Below are 21,339 nucleotides of genomic sequence, written 5' to 3'. Positions count from 1 at the left end.
CATATTTAATACTGGACACGAAACCAGTCTGAGATTAGCGGAGTTGGTCATTCTTGTAAATCTATACGAACAGATCTTCCTCCTCCTTTAATCGTCTAACCAAGTCCAAGATCAGAGGCTTTTCTTCCTCGTGTAGACTGCTGGTGCAGTCTACACAAATTTGTGCTGAGGCTGATTCACCGGAATTTTAAAAATCCGATGATATTGAGGTAGCACAGTGGAAGAGGTTGGCCAAATTTTTTCTTCAAAAATTGAATTTGACCGAAATTTGCTGTGTGTAGGAGGAGATTTTTTCGTATGATTATGATACATATTATCAACATTTGATAACATATTAATAAAAATACACTAGCCCAATGCTATTAAGATTCCTTCATATTCATTACTTCAAATTCTCATGTAATATATATCATGCCAAGTCAACTCTCGATAATGTATGATATATATATACACAAACATATATAAAATAAAATAACTCTTATTTGATTTCTTAATAACTAATAATTCAGTAATTAATTCTAGACTCTTCTAGAATATTCCATGGAAATCTTGCATATATAGTAGTCACCACTACTAACTATTAGGATCGGTTGGGTGAGTGAAAGTGTTTAGAAAGGGGAGTTGAATAAACACTTTGAAATTTTCGAGTCTTTTCAAAGGAGTGAATGAGTTTGGTGATAAAATGAATTCAATAATTTTGTTGTCAATATCGATCAGTTAACTTTAAAGTACGGAAACAAACTGAAAGACAAATTGAATATTTGAAAATAAAGAACACAAAGATTTGTGGATGTTCGGAGACTTCAAATGCTCCTACGTCGCCCTTTCTATCACAAAGATATGATATTCACTAAAAGACTTTGATTAATTACAGCAACTGTAATAACCCACTTCAGTTTGGACTTAACACTGTCAAACTGAAACTCTTAGTATCTTTACAACTTTTATCAGTACGCAACTGATGTGTTTTCCTAAGCACAACTGATCTAAAAAAATCGAATATAATGACAGTAAGTGCTTGTGCTAGTGCTCACAATATATCCTGAATGTTATAAATATATCTGATAAACTGTGAGCTTTTTTAACTGATATTTGAAAGCTTTTAACTCAAGATGAATAACTTCGGTAACTTGTGTAACTTCTGTAACTTTTTCACAGCTGATCTTATCGGCTATTTATAGGTTTTGCTTCCCAATGGTAATATTGAATGCATTCAAATAATTATATATGTTGATTTGTCCTGAGTAGACACGTAATCATTCTTCTGACAATCGTACACTTTTGCATTCTGATATGCGGCATTCCCACTACAAGTTACAGGCTGCTTTTGTACAAACGGTCGGTTGTTAGCTACGTTCATAACTGATGACGTGTCAAGCTGATTTATCAGTTGACTCTATAGCCGATTAAATGAACTGTCTGTCGTCCAGTTAACTACACAGTTTCAGTTAGCTTTTATCAGTTCAGTTGCCTTTGATTTTTAGCGCATTAATAATTAGTTCAGGTAACTTCAGTTACGTTGCGTTCAGTTGAGTCCATCAGTTTGGGCAATCTTTAAACACTTATTTTGTCAAACTCCGGAATTCTGATTCCAAAACTAACATTATTATTTAATCAGTAGATTCTAAATTTACTAAATAAATAATTGTGAACTTATTATAACTTTGATGGACGATCAGACTACGTCGATTTTATCGAAAGTACAAATGTTGTTCACATAACGAAAATTGGAATTTTCGAAATTTTTTTCAAGTTATCCATTTTTGGCAGCTGTCGGTTTAGTGAATTCTTTTAACAAAACAGACAGTTCAACTCTCCTCACTTAATTTGCAATCAAGTTATCTTCCACAACTTCCATTACATGGAATCCACTTATAAACTCATTTATAAGAAATCTGTTTGATCTCCATGAAACTGCAGTCGTCAAATTCAACTCCTTAAATTTGACTATCTAAACGGGAACACAAAATCCAATATTTGTGTGACCCTCAATGGTTCAATGATACATCTAGTCTTTGGTTTACAACTATAAGGTGATTCAAAATAACATTTATTCTTATTCGAGCTTACCCTAATTACCATATTCTTTTCATTAACCCATTGATCAAGAATGTCAAAACTCAAGTCTGAATGCACCAATTGGATCAAGGTAAGAGCATCTAGTAGCATCGCCAATGATCCCTAGGTATCGCTGATAGTGCCTGCAAGAACCTTAAATTAAGATTAGAGTATTGTACGACCTCTTCAACTCTCCAACCATTGATATATAGAGAGTTGCAAAAAAATTCGATAACAATGATATGGTAATAACTGTAACATGATATGTGTGCCTAGGAAAACACATTTCTTTAAAGCACATTTTTTGCTCTAGCCAGAGACTCCTTGCATTATTAACTCATCAGATCACATAGAATATCTTCATCCGTTGGCAAACGGTGAATCCCCGAATACAATGCATTTGCTCCTACATATTTTGAAACTATACCCAACCTCGCTACCTGATGACCCTCAATGGAGTCGATAAACGAGTCAAAGTGCAGTGTTAGTACACAGCGGCTCCATGTCGTATCAGATAAAAGGACTAATGTTGTATAACTATAACTGTAGACTTTTTCCCTCGATAACTGATAACCATTTGGAAAGTTCTAGGGAGGGTTGTTGAGTACATCATTAAATGATAACTCATATGTATGAACAAACATCTCCATGTCTTTACCAATGAAACATGACATTAACATCACTGATGTTAATCTCAAGCTCAAGCGACCTTTATCTTTATTTTAAACGGCTAATTCAATTAGGAACATATTAAATTATACGGTACACTTCTTATTGAGTTTTATGATCATACTTTACGAGACAAACCTCATGGTACCTCTTGTATATTCAAGGATTTTTTCTATGCAGCTTGAATGTGTATACAAATAAAATAAATGTCAAAATTAGATAAAACCGTAAAACATTATTAAAATAAAGATTTTTTTAAGTAAGAGTCAATAAATCCAAAGCTACAAGTTAGCTCGCTGTGCACCTACTCTGACAATCTCTCAGTTTCCCTATAGCCAAGTATTCATAGATTTCAGACTCATTTCTTCACGATGCTTATCAAAAAATGACCTTGGCAGGGGCGTCAGGGACAAAATTAACTGTTTGAGGAATGACATTCAACTCTTGAACGAAATTTCTCATCAAAACAACCTCTTTTGGTGCAGCTAATGCAGCTATGTATTCGACCTCAGTGGTTGAATCCGCTGTGGTGTCTTACTTGTAACTCCTTCAAGAGACAGCATCACCATTGAGCTTGAATACAAATCCAGATGTTGATTTCCAATCATCCACATCTGATTGGAAGCTAGAATCAGTATTTCCTTCCAATTTTAATTATCTACTCTTCTTTAGTACTTAAGAATGTCCTTCACGGTTTTTCAATACAATAGACCGGGATTCGACTGATATCTGCGTGAAATACTTAGTTCAAATGCAATATCACGTCGAGTAGATATTGAAATGTCTACTGATTTAAAATGCTGCTAATTTTTTTTTATTTTTTTTAGTCAAGCTCATTTTTTCGAAATATCAAATAGTTTTCATGCATGCAACCATACTAAAAATAAGCCATTTAAAAATAATCGTAAACAATCGACAAATAAAATACTGTAGTTTAATGCCATTTCGGACCTTAACCATGCATGAAAAAAATTGAAAACAAGTAAAATACTGAAAAACATCATAACATAATAACGTATAAAACTGATCATGTCTACTCAAAGCTCATAAAAACGTGATGTGCTTTTCCAGTGTGGTCCTCGGGTCGTGTGTGCACATCCAGCCCTGCCTACTCAGAGTTCGGCACCTCCAGTCTCCTCATCCAAATGCCCACATGCATCACAAACGGCTAGTGAGTCTAAAGACTCAACACACCGGTACCGTTAATAGCAAATACATATACATAGCACATAGCAGTGAAAAATACTGTAATCAACATACATTTCATTAACTTGAAAACATAAACGTAAATTTGTCATATAAAATCATAACGTATCAAAACATGTCTCATCATATCATCGTATATGTATACATTTTTTTAAATTGAATTCAGTTCATTAGTTGTGACTTTCGTATTAGTTCTATTCGATAGATCCATCTAATATAACCGCGGTACCCGACGGCGGGGACATCAGCGACAACATTACCCGTCCACTAAGCCTTGGCCTCAGCTCATAATATCTCATATAATCGTGTTAGTCACAACCAACTTACATACTTCAAAACGTGTCATCATATTCATCACTTGAAAAAAATGCATATACGTAAATTTTCTTTAAAACCAAGCATGCACCGTATTTTTCATCATTACGTAAAAATCATATACATGATGCATAAACATTTAAAAACATGATAAATTTGTGCTTTGGGCGCTGCCAGGACTAAAAACTCACCCCGGGCGCAAAGTGACCATTTTGCCCCTGAGAACCCAAAATGACCGTTTTACCCCTGGACCTCTAAATTTCGACTAGAAGTTTACCAAACTCCTTAAAACATCCCAAAACATATTCACAAGCATTCCTCATACGTAAAATCGAGCCCATTTCAAAACTTAACTGATTCGTTTTAAAACTTGGACCGGAGTCCCGGTTTTAACCGAATCGACCCGAAACTTAACTGAATTTTCCCAAACTTTTACCATACCTAAAACACACACTAATAGCCACTATCCCATCAAAACCAGACCCTTAAGCCTTTGAACAACCCATGAAATGCTGCTGGATTTTTCGGCATTTTGAAATTCCTACAAACCTAATGCGCCGAACCGTGCTTTATCGATTCCAGCCTAAACACCGACGTGACCAGCCCTCAACCTGTTCAGGTTGAAACATGTAAATCTTTTCCTTAATGTTTCCATTGAGGAACACTGTTTTAACATCCATCTATAATATTTCATAGTCATACCATGCTGCTATGGCCGGCAATATCCTAATGGACTTGTACATTGCGACTGGAGAAAATGTTTCCTCATAGTCAATACCTTGCCTTTGATTATATCATTTTGCCTCCAATATTGCTTTGAAGGTTATTTACCTTCCCATCGGCCCAAATTTCCTTTTGTCAATCCATTTGCTACCTATGAGAACAATTCCGTCATGTAGATCAACTAAGGTCCATACTTGGTTCGAATACACAAAGTCCATTTCGGATTACATGGCTTTAAGCCATTTGATGAATCGGAATCCGACAATATTTTTTTGAAGCTTCTTGGATCACATCCAAGTATGGGCTCAACTTGGCCGTCTTCAAGATGTATGCTTATCCTCTCATATGGTCTTGAGACACTTTTGGATCTCCTAGGAACTTGTGTTTCTTCAACTGACTGTTGGAGTATGGGTTCTACTATTTCATAAGGTAGTGGTTCCCAAATCTCTTTGAATTCTATCATTCCGTCTTTTCTATTAATAGAAACTCATTCTCTAAGAAGGCGACGTTCCTTGAAACAACACCCTTGTTTCATTGGGATCATAGAAATAATATCCAATGAAATTCTTTGAATATCCCACAAAGTAGCACAAATTGGCTCTACTATCCAATTTTTCTCCCACTGCCAGCTTCATATGACCAGGATATCCCCATATTCTTAAAAAATAATATTTGGGTGGCTTTCTCTACCATATCTCATACAAAGTTTTATCCCCTGCTTTTGTATGAACTTGGTTTAACAACATTGCCGCAGTTTCAGGCGCATATCCCTAAAGGGATGGTGACAATTCAGTGAATCCCGTCATAGATTGAATCATGTCCATCAATGTTTGATTGTCGTTCTGACACATCATTCAACTGGGGTGTAGTACGTGTGGTCTACTGTGAGAGAATCACATTCTCTTTAAGGTAGTCTTGAAATTCAGTATTTAAGTATTCTTTAACTCAATCATATAGAAATGTTTTAATAATATTTCCTAATTGTTTTCCTACCTAAGTTCTGAATTCTGTAAAATTTTCGAAGGATTCAGACTTATATTTCATTAAATACATATACCCATACCTCGATAGGTCATCAGTAAAGGTAACGAAGTAGGATTCACCATATTTCGTGCTAACACTTAGTTGACCACACACATATGTATGGATCAAATCCAATAGATTATGAGCATATTCCACTTTCTCTAGGAAATGGTCTTCAGTCATCTTTTCTTTCATACATGACTCGTATTTTATAAGAGAGCTAATCTCTGAAATGTCAAACATATCCTCTCCCATTTGCTTTATCTTGTTTTATTTATTTTTTTTGTTGATATCTTGGACATCGTTAATTGGAATTTATTTTCTTTTTAAGTTATAGAGATTGTTTTGTAACTCACATGTTCCAATTAAGCACTCATTCTTGTAAATATTGCAGTTTAGCAAATAAACAAGAAAATCCATCTTTATCAAGCACAAAAATGGAAACAATATTTTTAACTAAGTTAGGAACATATAAAACATCTCTTAAAAAGTAACTTAAAATTATTGTTTAATATTAAATAAGTGTCTCATACAGCCCCCGCAACAACTCTTCCTCCATTGTCCATCCTTGGGAATGTCTCATCATTCTTGAACTTTCTACTTCTTGTCATCACCTGCAAATCATTGTTTAGATGAGATCAACATCCAATATCTAATATCTAATATCCAATAAGTTGAATTAATTGAAACATTTACTTCAATATAAAACATACAATTGCCAGAACTCTTATGTGCTAGATATTCCTTGCAATTAAACTTCCAATGTCTAAGCTTCTTGTAGTGAAAACAAACATCTTCTACCTTATCGGGCTTTGTGGGCCGTTTATAAGTGTTTGTAGCTTACTTCTTTCTTGGTTTGTTTTTTTTTTTTTGGAAAGAGCAGAGCGTTTCTTTCCCTTCGCTTTTGGTCCTTTATTTCTCCCTGATGAAGAGCCCACTATGAAAACTTGATTTTCCCTTTTGATGGTGGCTTCATAGCCAGTAAGCATGTTGTCCAGCTCTTCAAGGCTGTCCTCTTGCTTGTTCATATTGAAGTTTACCATAAACCATTAAATGACGGAGGTAATGATAGCAGTAGAATGTTTGTGGACAATTAATTTGGAATAACAAGGTCAAGGCCCACTAGTTTCTCGATGAGCCCAATCATCCTCACATCATGCTTATGGACCGAGGTCCCTTCTCGCAGGTGTGATGCCATGAGATCCTTGACAGTGTCATGCCTTGGTGGACATGTTTGTTCACTATATAAATCTTGTAGGTGATCGTAAATTTCATTAGTATTTACAGCTTCCTCAAACCGTCTTTTCAAATCATTTTGACTTAGAAGCCAACATAAGATCATAGCTTGTAATTCCACCATTTCTCCAGCCTTTCCAATTATTCAGTAGAGACATTGGCAGAAGCAGTTTTCAGAGGCGCTTTTGTGAGCACATATGCTATTTTCTTAGAATTTAAAACAAATTTTAAATTCCTCAGTCAGTCCAGGTAATTTGGTCCAGTTATCTTGTTTTGATCGAGTAAAACAGATGGAGGATTTCGCAACGACAAAGTAAATATACGGAAGTGTAAACAGAATAAACGTTACTAACTATTTTGAAATATTTTATAAGACATAAAATATGGACTTTTATTTTTATGAATTTTCTCCCACTATTTTGACATTTTCATCACCATCTGATGTAAACGGGAAATATAATTTCCTTAGTAAATGTAACTTCCGAAAATCCGGTTACGTAAACTACATACATGAAAATTATTCAATTGTTAAATTACTTTAATTAAATGATTTTGGATGCATGAATGATATATTTTGATTGATTAAATGATTAATCTTATAATTTTGCTTGGTTTCATAATTTTAAAACTTTCATGCGAATATCGGCGGTTGGCCAGGGACGGAGGACCGGAGACGATTAATGTGTTAAAGATTTAAAAGCAAATTTTTTATCTATTGTTAAAAAAATGTTTATTTTAAATAATTTGAGAATTTTAGTATTTTTACGGTCAAATTTAAATTAAATAATGAGAGCCAGGAATTTATGTAATTTATAAGAGATTTTTGGAAATAAGTATTTTTAAATCTTTTAAATTTGAGATCTAATGATTTTATTGATCTTATTTAGCTTAATTTATTAATTAAAAACGAGGGTTGCTTAAGCTCATTAATTGAGTAATTAAGAAGCCTTTTTTTTTTTTAAAATAATTAAACCCTAAACCTTACACACACAACCCGAAACACACACACACACAATTTTTTTCTCCATCGTTTTTCTATTTTCTTCCTCGTTCTTCTTTCCAACATCGATCACTTGACTACCTGGCATCCTAAGGTGGGTTTTCCGTGGGTTTTTGTCGAGAAAAAAGGTAGAAATTGTCCTTCGTTTGTCACCGACGTTCCACCGCACCTATAATCGTATTTCAAGCGTTTTAAACGCAAAGGCACGTTCTAAACCTTTCTTTTTGCATCATTCAAACCATATTATGCATGTTTATGATATTTTGAATGAATAACATGATGATCAAGTTTTATTAACGTTTGAAAGATTTATTTTTAAAGTTTTGAAGTTTTAATGCATGTTTCAGTCGCATTATTATTCCAAGGGACTCGCTGCCATTAAAAGGAAGGGAGATGATGTTTAGAAGTCCTAAACGGAGTCCTAAGTAGGCTAGAAAAAGACTGGAACAAGAGGGAAAAATGCCGAGCCTCGATTAAGATTATTTGCATGGAAGGCTTCGGTTTTGGCCCTTGCGAGGGAGGGACTGCGTGCGGGCTGTCCATCCATGATCAAGGATCTATGGGAACAAGGGTAGAACGATAGGAAAGCGTTGAGGGCTTTGTTTGTGGCCTAGGTCGCGCAGTTTGGGGAAAAGGAAGAGAGATGGCTTCGCATGTGGCTGTGCGCAGGAGGCTGGTGCAAGGGAAGTCCAGTATGGTCATAGGAGGGTGTCTAAGGGGCTGAAGTTGGTCTAGATAGGGGCTGGTCGAAGGTGGCTCATGGAAGGTTAGGCCGCGACACCTTGGAGGAGGGGAAACCGTGTGTTTCAGCTAGGGCTTAGGGAAGAGGCCTGACCGTGGTCTTTTGTGGGACTGTGGCTGATGAGGGTGGACTAGGGTCTAGTAAGTCGTGGTTTGAGTTTTGGAACAAAGTCACTAAGTTTCGAGTCAATTCGGGCTACATACAGGAATACTGTTTATCGATTAAGGAAAATTGTGAAATTAGTCGAGGGGCTCGAGTTTAGGTTTAATAAAATTATTAGAAGTAAAAAATAAGGTTATATAATGGTTCGGGATAGGCTTGGGTCAAGGAACGTAGGAAAAAGTTGATATGGGTAAGTTATGATTTCATGCGTAATATGATTATTTTACGTCTTGGGTAGTTCAAATATCCTGGCTGTGTCCCGGGGGTGTCATAATATATGTTAAATGATTTTTAAAAGGATTATGATGAATTTATGGTATTTATACAAAAAATACTACAGTTGAGCGATTTTTCCGAAAATACTTATTTTACGATTTTTGGAGGATATGATATGTTATAAATAAAAAAAAAGAAAAATATTTTGAAAGATTTGAATTGACTGTGACTTAGAGGATTTGTGGGGGATTTGTCTTAAAAATGGGCGGTGAACTTACTTTATTTTAAGCCACGGCCCACTGACGAGAGTTGCTGACACCCCGCCGCCAGGTACTGCATGGTTTATAAATTGATCAATCGAACAGAAGATAAATGATATAGGATAAATGATAGTCACTTTCAAGGATAAAACTTCACTAAAATGATTTATGATGAGGAAATGCTTTATGATATTACGTTCTTAAATGAGTTACGAAAATGTTTATATGTTTATGAGATTTTATGCCAAATTATTTTATTAAAAAGTATTCTTTTAAGAATGCATGTGCCTGAATATGTATTACTAGTTACGTATGGTTTGGACGTGCTTAGTCATTAGACTAACTAGGTTTGAATGATTGAAGGCGAGGATGATGTTGAGGGAGGCTCAGACGCTTGAGTGGATCGAGAAAGGCTGTATAGTCCCGAAGACCTTACGTTTTTCGCAATATTATGACAATCAAAGTTTTGATTAAGATTTTAAAGATTATTTTAAAGAGAGATCTATGTTTCTTTTTTAAAAGTTGAGATGCTGAATTTCGAATGATTGATGTATGCTTTTATGATTGACGATTTATGGATTTTTATCGCAAATTCCGATTTTTTAAAATATGGATTTATGTTCTGGTATGGTTCGGTATTTACGAAGATATAAAAAAATTCTAGTATTATTTATTTAAAGTAAGAGGTAAGGGATGTTTCAGTTGGTATCAGAGACAAGGATCTTGTAAGAGTTGTGTCTACTGAACCTCAAGTCTGTGAGTTTTTACCGTTTTAAATTTTTCATGCAAAATTTGGATTTTTTTATGGTATAGAAATCGTGAGGTTAGATGTTTTCAAAATTAAATGCATGTTGGTTACGTGACTTGGACAGTGTGTACAATTATGCCTCCGAGACGTGTAGTTTCCATGAGTGGGGAGGAGGAGAGACGTGAGGAGACACCTCGAGCACCTCGGATGCTCCTACAAGGGTTCTAGAGGAGATGGCTTGATTATTAGAGCAGCATGCTGGCAATGCTATTTGGGGACGACATGGGGATGTGTATATGATGTTTAGAAGGATGGACCCAAAGGATTTTTCCGGCACTACTGACCCATTCGTGGCTGAGGGATGGATCGATCGCTGGAGGTGATTTATCGCTATATTAATATGGCTGATGGTGACAAGGTTCGATACGCCATTTATCTGTTGAAATATGATGCATCGTTATGGTGGGAGGGTGGTGAACGAGGGGTGAATCTGAACACCCTGAATTGGGAGGACTTTAAGAGGATATTCTATGAGAAGTACTTCACTCCTGACGTGAGGTCCAGGATGAAGCAGTAGTTTATGAGTCCCGGCAGGGAGACATGTCTGTTGCTAAATTCGTAAAGAAATTCAATAAGGGTTTTCACTTCGTGGCCCTAATCGCCAATGATGCTGCTGAGAAATTTAGACACTTCCTGGATGGTCTCAAGTCTACTGTTTGTTGGGATGTGCTGCTGGGAGATCCGACGAATTATAAGGATGCTGTCACGAGAGCCTTTAGAGCAGAGCATTCACTGAAGGATATTGAGTGGGAGATGCAGAGGAAGAGGCCCCCTCCACAACAACAACAACAGCAGAGTAAGAAGCGGTTTTCGGGGCCACCGAGACGGCAGGGACAACATAAACCACAGAGGCAGCCACAGAGTGTAATATCCCCGAAGGCTGATGAGAAGATGTTATGCAAGGAATGTAATCGTCAGTACTTTGGCAAGTGCATGTGGGGTACCAACAAATTATTTAAATGTGGAGGAGATGGGCACAAAGCTGGTGATTGCCCAAAGCTGAAGCAACCTGCAACTGGTCGAGCATACGTGATGCGTGCTGAGCAGGCAGAGCCATACACTACACTTATCATAGGTAACCCTGCTAAATTCAGCATTTTTTGTCGCTTTATTGCCTGAATTGCTAAGTATGGATGCTAGTGTCAATTTGATGGGTATTGGACTTGATGCTTTAGTATTGCATGTCTCGAATTTTGCACAACTTAGGAAGGAATTTTCGAACAAGAGCTTACGAGCCTGAATTATAGGAAATCAAGAGCTTAGGGGCTGAATACTAATTAATTAGAGCACTTTAAGGATTCAATCGTATAATTTGGAAACTTTAGGAACTCAAGGGAATTATAATTCGACATTGTGGGCTTAATATGAATAATCCGATAACTATAGGGCATAAATTATGAATTTCAAAAAATTGAAGTGCGGTACCGCAATTTTCAGAAATTATAGGGCTATTTTACCAAATTTTGAAAATGAGGGGGCTGTTTTTGCAATAATTCAAAAATTGGAGGGATTAAATGATAGGAAATTTTTGAATTTTGTCTTTAATTGGATATGATGGTATTGTTCACACAGGCAGGATATTTATATCGGGTGTAGTCACCTACGCTTTGCTAGACTTCGGAGCTACACACTCGTTTATATCCGAATCCTTTGTGAAACGATTGAGAGTTTTACCAGAGGTCATGGAATTGTGAGTTAGAGTTATAGTGCCTTCGGGCGAGCAGATGTTGTCTACCAGCATGGTGAAAGCCGTGGAGCTTAGGTTGCAGAAGGATATTGTGCGAGCAGATCTTATTGTGTTGCCAATGCCTGATTTCGATATTATCTTGGGAATGGATTGGTTAACGCTGAATGGATTTTCGATTGATTTCCTGCAGAGGTCAGTGTCTATCAGACCACCCAACAGGAAATCATTCATCTTCGAGGCAGTAAAGAGCAGACAAATGCCACACATCATTTATTGTATTTGTTCAAGGAAGGTTATGCAAAGAGGCTGCCAGGGCTTTCTTGCCAGTGTCATCCCCGTGCCTGATACTGTCAGTCAGTCGATTGAGGATGTAGAGGTTGTCAGGGACTTTTCGGACGTATTCTCTGATGATGTTGTTGGCATCCCACCTAAGAGAGACGTGGAATTCTCCATCGAGTTGTTGCAATGTACAGTGCCAAATTCTAAGGAACCGTATTGTTTAGCTCAAGCATAGATGAAGGAAATGAAGGATCAAATTCAAGAAGAAGGATGGGAGTATGAGACTCTGCATCGATTACCAAGAGGTGAACAGGGTGGCAGTGAAGAACAAGTATACCTTGCCAAGAATTGAAGATCTATTTGATCAATTGCGAGGAGCTTCAATATTCTTGAAGATAGATATTCGACCAGGATAAATTGTTGCAAATGTTACCCGCAAGTGAATGGTGTCAAGTTTTTGTAACGCCCCGAAAATTTAATGGTCCACGCGAACCACATGCATGCAAGCTATTAAATTCTCTTGTATTTTAAGTAATTGTTATAATTGCATTAATTAATTATTTTGTGCATATTGACATGTTTAAAATATATTTTTCTACATGGCTGTATTAAAATATATTTTTAAAGGTTATTTGAGTTGCGATCGAGGAATGGAGACCGAGGGTTGAAAAATAGAAAATGTTTTTACTAAATAATTATTTTTAATTATTTAAAATATGATTGATGATTTTTATTATTTTTTAAAATAAGGAGTTTTGAGGTGATTTTATACGCCGGGACGTAATTTTTATCGGTGTTGAATTTTCAACAAAAATACGAACGTTTTGGCAACCTGGATAATAAATTCACAAACTTATTCCAACAAAATTATTTTTAAATATTTTAAGTAAGCACTAATGGTCCTAATTAACATCCTAATGGGCCTAAGCTTGATTAAAATGTAATTAACTATATATTATTCAAAAAGCCCACCCTAAACCCCATTCGACCCCACGCCCCACTCTCTTAAACTCTCCCAACAAATCAAAACTCTCCCCCCACAAGCTTTTACATGGCACCAAGGAAAACAACAAGGAAAGCATCAATATTTGCTAGGAAAAATCAAGCCATTGTCTTCGTGCCGTCGTTCTTCGATTCGTCAACGTAAAATCGTGCGTTTAAAACGCAAAGGCATGCCATATTTTTCCTTTACTCATCATCATACCATATTATGCATTTATGTTTCAAATTGCATGAAAAATAAGGGACACTTTGTTTTATTTTTGTTCATGCATCAAAAGTGATTTTTAAAGCTTGATTTTTCTACCCAAAACATGTTTATATGGTTGCTAAAGGGGTTGTCATGGCTAGGTTATGATCAAGGATGATTTACACAAGTTTTAGAATCATAGAAATCCACCAAAATGTTGCACAAAACAAATAACAGAAGCTGGAAATCCAATCACGTGTATTTGTGTCTTGAAGGGCTCGGTTTCGGTCATAGGGTCTCAGCTTGGTCTTGGCTTGGGTCAGGGCTCGGCCAGGGTCTAGGTGAGTCAAGGAAAGAGTCCTAGCCACGCTAGGACTCGAGTCAAGAGGGCTGGGGAGGAGTCCTAGCAAGCTAGGACTCCCACCCGAGAGTAGCATGGAATCACGCGCAGGTTGTAGCAGCTTGTGCAGGGCTTGTTGGCTTGGCCAGGGGATTTGGGGTGGGCTAGGTTAGGTCCTTAGGGTCCTGAGAGGGTGCATGAGGGGCTGGTTCAAGGGCTAGCTCGTTGGTTAGGTGGCTGAGTAAGAAAACAAGGGTCTTTGTCAAGTGGCTCTTCTCGCCCGTGTTGCTGCAGCTTATGTTGTGTCTTTGGTTTCAGGGGCTGGGGTTGAGTCCATAGGTTCTAAGGGTTCAATAAGGTCCATAGGGGGGTCTGGGTTGAGGTTGGCTCAAGAGGGTTTGAGCTTGGCTCAAAGAAAAATGATTTTGGCTCAAGGGTGTCTAGGAGGTGTTTTTGGGGCTGTTTCTGTAGCTTGGTTGTAGGTTCGGTTTTGGAGCTTAGGTCAGGTCCAATGGGTCCTAATGGTCCAAGAGGGTGCCTAGATGGGTTGGCTCGGGTTTGGCTCGAGTAAATTGGGAGATGGCTCGAGTAGTTTGATAATGTGTCAAATTCAAAAATTAAAAGGCTAAAATTGAAACCATGGGTCCACGGGTGCGGTTCATGGCTCAGAAGGGTAGAATAAATAATAAAAATGTTATTTTTAAAATTTGGGATCAAAATAATGAGTTTTGGATTTATCCGAGATTTAATCGCCGCACGAATAAAATTATGGAAAATTCTATTTAAGCTCAAATAAATATTAAAAGGCTAATTTTTTAATTTGGCAATTTTATAACTAGGTTCGGTTTAATTCGGGATTAAAACGCATTCATACGTTATATTTAAATATTAATTTAAAAGTCCTCGATTTAAAAGTCCTCGATTTAAACTAAATAAAAATATAGGAAAATTCATGTAAGCTTAAATAATTATTTAGGACATGTTAGAGTCAACGGAATTAAGAAAATGTCAAAAACTTGTAATTTTACGTGTATGGGTAAAACGGTCATTTTGCGCCTAAAAATTAGTAGACATCATGGCAGTGCCCCGAATACTGTTTTATGTGTTAATATGATTATTTTCAATGGTTATGGATGTTTATGGAATCTTATATGATAAAATGATTATTTCAAATGTTTATGGAATTTTTATGTTTAGGGATTTTTATGTCAAAATGTTTATTTTAAATGTTTATGATTTAATATGTCAAAATGTTATTTTAAATGTTTTGATGTAAAAATGTTATTGGATTTTAATATGTTAAAAGATTATTTTAAACGATTATGGATTTTTATGATAAAACGATAACGTTAAAAGATATGTTGCATACTTGTTTTTAAAAGGAAAAGGCTACTAAATGTATGATTTTTATAAAGTGATGAAAATATGAAACGTTGAAGGAAGTGAAGTAATTGTGACTATTGAGGATATGAGGATATGAGGATAAGAATAAGGATATCTTGAGGGAAAAGGCCCCAGAGGGAGGCTGACGATCGTATTTCCTTCGATGAGGATAGGCCAAGGCTCAGTTGACGAGAAAGTGTTGCTGATGTCCCTGCCGTCCAGTACTGTGGTTATTTGTAGATGGATCCCTCGACTTTTTGAGGATAAGAAAAGTCACAATTAACGATCTGAATTCAATAAAAAAGAAATATGCATATGCTCATGATGAAAGGATTTATGTTATGAAATGAAGAAAAGGAAAAATATATATGCTCATAATAAAAAGATATATGATAAAAAAGAAAAGGTTGATGTTCAAGTTATGCATGTTCATATGAATATGTTTATGAAAATGTTTATGAAAAGGTTATAGAAATGTTTATGTTTAAAGTTTATGCATCTTCTTGAAAACGATATTTTAATTACAAGTATTTTTCACTGTTGCGTGTGATCTGTATATATATTATTTGTTATCAAGATTATGGTGTGTTGAGTCTTTAGACTTACTAGGTGTGATTGATGATGCAGGTGATTATGTTAAAAATGTAATGGAGGTCTTGATGGTTGACTTTGCTGGACTGAAGATGCACATAACCCGAGGACCGACGCTAGTTTTCCGCAGTAGTTATTATTTATGATTTTAAGTTATGTTAAAGATANCACGTTTTAAGAAAACGAGTAGCAGACGTTTCAGTTGGAGTACTCGGTAGAGCACGAATGTCGATCCCACATGGAGTACAATTTAATTATAAATTAAGTACCACAATTATTATAATCAGACTTTATTTAGAAAATTCACTAGACTGTTTGTTATTATTTACGAACTAAAATTAATGAAAGCGCGCAAATGTTTTAAAATCAGGAGAATAAGAATCTAGATGTACGATTTCAATTGGTCTTCACTATATTCAATTATCATTGACATCAATATTTTTAATTTAGACGCGTTTGCTACCCAAGAATTCTCAATTATTTCTACTCTCTTTCTCAAGTGGTGCGTAGAAATCAATTATCTAAAGTCAATTTCAATATCATTATCAAAAATCAAATAATAAATAATGTCAATCGCACAATAATTCTTTTAATGGATTCGTTGGAGTTATCGGCCTTCCGAACCCTATAAACTACAACGATATATTTTCCTCTTCCCTATTCAAAATCTCCTCTCCCGAGTGATAGATCTCAAATAAATATGACAATTAAATTATTGATCAAGTAATTGAACGTAATAAAATCCGGAAATTATAAATAAACAAGAAGAAATTAACATATATAAGTCAATGATTCATAAATAAAGGTTCGACCAAGCTATGTCTTCCTCTAGATTGAAGAAATTAGATCATAAAGGGAAAATGATAAAACAAATTCATGTTTTCCGACATCAGTAATATACTAAAATAAAGTAAGAAGAAGGGAAGAGGAATCAAATCGGAATTGCGGCTCCGTCCCTAGTAGATGCGCTCTTCGTCTTCGTTCTTCCGCTCTCTTTCTCGTTCTCTGGATTTTTGTGCGTGATTGCGGCCCCCTTTTTTGTGGCAAGGGTTTCATTTTATAAGTGTGTGAATCGTCGCGAAAAGCCCAAGAAAAGCCCGTAAAATTGTGTTTTTCACCAGTGTGTGCGCGGTTGCGCAGGATGTCGCACAACCGCGCATGCTCTTTTGTTTTGGACAGGCCCGCGCATGCAGTGGTGCGAGTTCTCGCAGCCGTGCGTGTGGTACTATTCACGAGAATTTTTTTTTGCGTTTGCGCTTCCTATGCTTTCTTGTTCGGCCGTTCACTCTCCCATCTCAAAATTTAGTTTATTCCTCGTTGGTCACAAGTTATGAGCCAATGCTTGATTCCTATAGTGATATAAACAACAGCTAAAAACACGTAAATCTGCTCGATAACCGCACACTTTCATGCCAATTCTTTGGGTAATATAAGTGCAAAACTTGCACTTATCAAATCCTCCCGAACTTAAAGTTTGCTAGTCCCGAGCAAATTGTAAAAAAATACATTCAATGTTGCTCTAGGAAGTTAACAAACCGCAAGTGGCGGAAGAGCATAATCATTATGTCCTCAAATCTCACATGTCTAAGGTTTTTACATTCGATACATGCACACATTACTTAACAGTTCACGTGTGTCTGTGGATCACCAATCTATCTACCCAACCCAACGTGGCGACATATTTAAGCTTCTATTTTACCTCATAGAAACATAAAACGTTTAACTCAAGTTTTAAACTATCATCCATGAAAATAATTATCTACGCACACAGATCACCAGGGCTTTTGGTTAAAAATTTGTTTCAAAAGATATTAAGGAGAATCATATCAAAGTATAACGTGATGTCATGAGATGTGTATGTGTAAATGGTCAAATTCTATACTCGTTGACAGTGCTTTTGAAGTGTTCATAGGCTTAACTTTAACGAATCTTCTCCACTAGTATATTGGATACGTATAACTCGGTTAATAGGTCTTCTAAGCTTATATCTTTAGGCTATGGCTCACGGCTTCAATAAAAGTATGGGAATCAAAATTTGAAAGAAATATTTGAACTTCATCATTTTCACTCATTTCATTCACCATCCATTTATTGTTTTCTTCTCATTCATATCTTTCATTTCCCATATTTTTTTTCTTCACCACTTTTTGATTCATTCCTTTCATCGTTTTTCTTCTTTCTTTCTTTTTTTTTCAACTTCTTTACACACATTTGTTTTTCTTTCTCTTTGCAAGGAGTGGTTGACTCATTTTAACACCAATGAACTTATTTCTCTCAAAATCAGGTAGGAATAATAAGTGTATAAGCTTCATTTCGTAGTTGTTGCGGGATATAGAACAGATACAAGTGGGGGCTAATTGTATGTCATTGATGCACACCACTTGAATTTTTTTTTTGGGGCTCAAATGAGCCACTGGGGATATTTCATTTTCATTTAGTAGGCTCGAAAGGCTCAAACGGTTTCAAAGATTGCCTAAATCACCCGAAGTCACACAGTATCTGTATTTCACCTCGAATAGTGTTATATCAAGTTCTAGACTACTTTTCATTCACTAATCAACTTGTACACACCGACCATGTGCATCAAAATAATGATAGTTTTAGAAAAAATTCATTTACACATCTCCTTTTTGTTAGGCTCAAGGGGGCTTCAAATGATATGTTATAACAATATAACCAGGCCCAAAGAAAGTCAATGAATGTCTAGATCATTTATGTTCTTGTAACATTTATTTCATATCAGACAGAGAACACAAAAAGCCTCAAAATTATGTCTGTAACGTACCGTACTTTTAACTATTTTAAAATTTGCGAAAAAATAAAAATTTTCTTAAATACAAAATAAACTTTCAAATTTGCATTAAACTAACTGGCTCGTCTAAAAAAATTTGCAATAAAAACAACCACAACCAAGTTTGCCAAAAGTAATAATCGTTTAAACATCATAAACCACTTCATGAAAATCAGAGTATTAAAATCGTCATGCATAAAATCTTAAAACATTGGCGGTCCTCGGGTTTATCCTCCCACACAGTCCAAGCCAGCTCACTGGTCCCCACCCCTCGTCTCCTCAAACTCGTCCTCACCTGCATCGATTAAGTCTAGTGAGTCTAAAGACTCAATATGTATAAACTGAAAATAACAAGTACTACGTAATAAAACCACATGCATCTTTAAAATAAGGCGTACATACTTGAAACTTTAACATGCATACAAAAGCTTGAACATACATACATATCGTAAACGTGCCATCAACGTAAAACTTTTCTTAAACATGCTTGCATCGTACATACATGAACATACATGAACTTCATCATTTTGCGTAGAGATATGTTTCAAAGCAAGTGACCCATACATAAAAGTGCCTGATCAGATAAACCACAGTACTGGGCTGGCAGGAAAAGTCCACTACCACATACATTAGATCTCCGTTCATGCTTTAAAGGGTGGATTGGTCCCTGTCATGCCTTACCGCTTTCCAATCCTGATCTAAACCCGGTCATGCTTTATCGGGGTGGAGAGGTCCTCGGCAACGTTCACCGACTTCCAAACCCATTCATAATTTGGTCACAAGACATTTAGCATACCTCAAAAACTTAAAAGTATTTTCTTTTGCACGTCGAACATACTTACATGGCGTTGAGGGATTCGTTGGATCTCGTTTGGGGACACTGGTGCACATACTAACACATTATCAAGTGCTTAGTTTTCATAATTTAGACGTACTGCTCGTACTCAACCCCAAAGTAAATAAATGGCTTATGACCTTCTAGAGCACTTGAGACTTGACCTCGTTTAGCCATACTAACTCATGACCTCAAACCCCGAAACAAACTCTAAAATGACGTGTAAACGTTTCCCAAACAATAAAGGATATGGACTCACTATTAGAACCTACAACTAAATGAAAACCCAACATTCCTCCAGTTGACCCCGCGCTCGGGCGGTAATATCTTATCGCTCGAGCGCCAGGTCTTCTGGAACTCTACCCTCGGACAGAAAGAGTGGCGCTCGGGCGATAAGAAATTACCGCTCTGACGCCGAGTGTACTGGTCTCCGCGATTTGAAGCTTAATACTCCTAATTAAATAATATGAATCGTGAACCAATCCATCGAGACTCATCATAGGATGCTATGACACTGACTCGACTCCATAAAATGCCCCGAACGTTCCCAAAGAAATGGCGCACCACACGCAACGCAATAAAACCCATAAACTCAAATTTTGACACCAAATGCTTCCTACGATTTCTAAAGCAACCAACGACTATCGACACAAAGCAAAGCATCAAAACTCATCCCAACATCATGCTCCATATACCTAAACGCAGCAATGATCACCCGAAGGTTCCCAACGAAGCCTGCAACAAATAAACTTCAAGAACACGTCAAGAACACATTATCATAAAAACGCAGTTTGAGCAGTCTCACAAAACAAATCATAACTCACTCGTTTCTTGTCAAAAAATTTTGAATTTACTGTCAAATCGAAGGTATCAAAAAGTACTACGTTTTATATGTTGAAAGTTTTTCCAGAAAATCGACCAAAAAGTCACCATAATTAAAATGACAACAAATTTTGAGTTTTTGATCCAAAAATGTTTCAAAAATCGATCCAACAAATTTCCGCTCAAACTTTGTCATCATATATGGATTTTTACGCATGATAAACATCACAACACATAATATGACGAGATCAACGCAGGAATAATAGAATATACATGCCTTTTGATCTTTAAAAATACTAGAACGACGATACCGAAGCAGGAGTGATGCGAGAGACGATCCGGGACGAACATGGCACTAATTTCCTTGAAGAAAACCAACGAAATTCGCTGGGAAAAATCAAAGGAGAGGGGCGGCTGCTCTAGTTCTTAGAACCCTAGGTTTTTCTTGCTCTCAAAGAAAATAAATCTTAATTGTGATTGTCTGTGTGTGAGTGATCGACTATTGGTGTGCGAAAATGTGTGTGTGCGTGTGTTAGTGAATTAGGGAGGTAATTAGTGGGTTAATTGACTAATTAAAAATAATAACAACAATTAAACCCACTAAAAAAAAGAAATACTAATATCTCACTAAAATACTAGTAATTAATTTAAAAATGCTACCACTTTTAACTTAATAAAATCCCTTTATTTAAAATAAAATGCACATGTGCTAGACCTTAAAAGTTTTAAAATCTTAAAATCACTAAATAATTAAATTAGGCTTTAAAATTCCAAAAACTTAATAAATTATCTAAAATGCCCCATCCTTAACTTAAAATAAAATACCACGTTTTAAAATTGCCAAAATCGTCACCGGTCCCTTTTCCTCGATCCGGCATCGAATAATCGCCTGAATCATGAAACTCGAGAAACAATTTAACGTGCATCAAATAACCATGAATAATTTAAGATAATGCATTTGAATAAACCATGCATCGCTAAAAATCCATTTAAATTTGAATAAA

The sequence above is a fragment of the Primulina huaijiensis genome, chromosome 10 (assembly GCF_012295235.1).
Source record: "Primulina huaijiensis isolate GDHJ02 chromosome 10, ASM1229523v2, whole genome shotgun sequence".
NCBI lineage: Eukaryota > Viridiplantae > Streptophyta > Magnoliopsida > Lamiales > Gesneriaceae > Primulina > Primulina huaijiensis.
The sequence above is the reverse complement of the archived record's forward strand: the minus strand, read 5'-3'. Positions refer to the sequence as shown.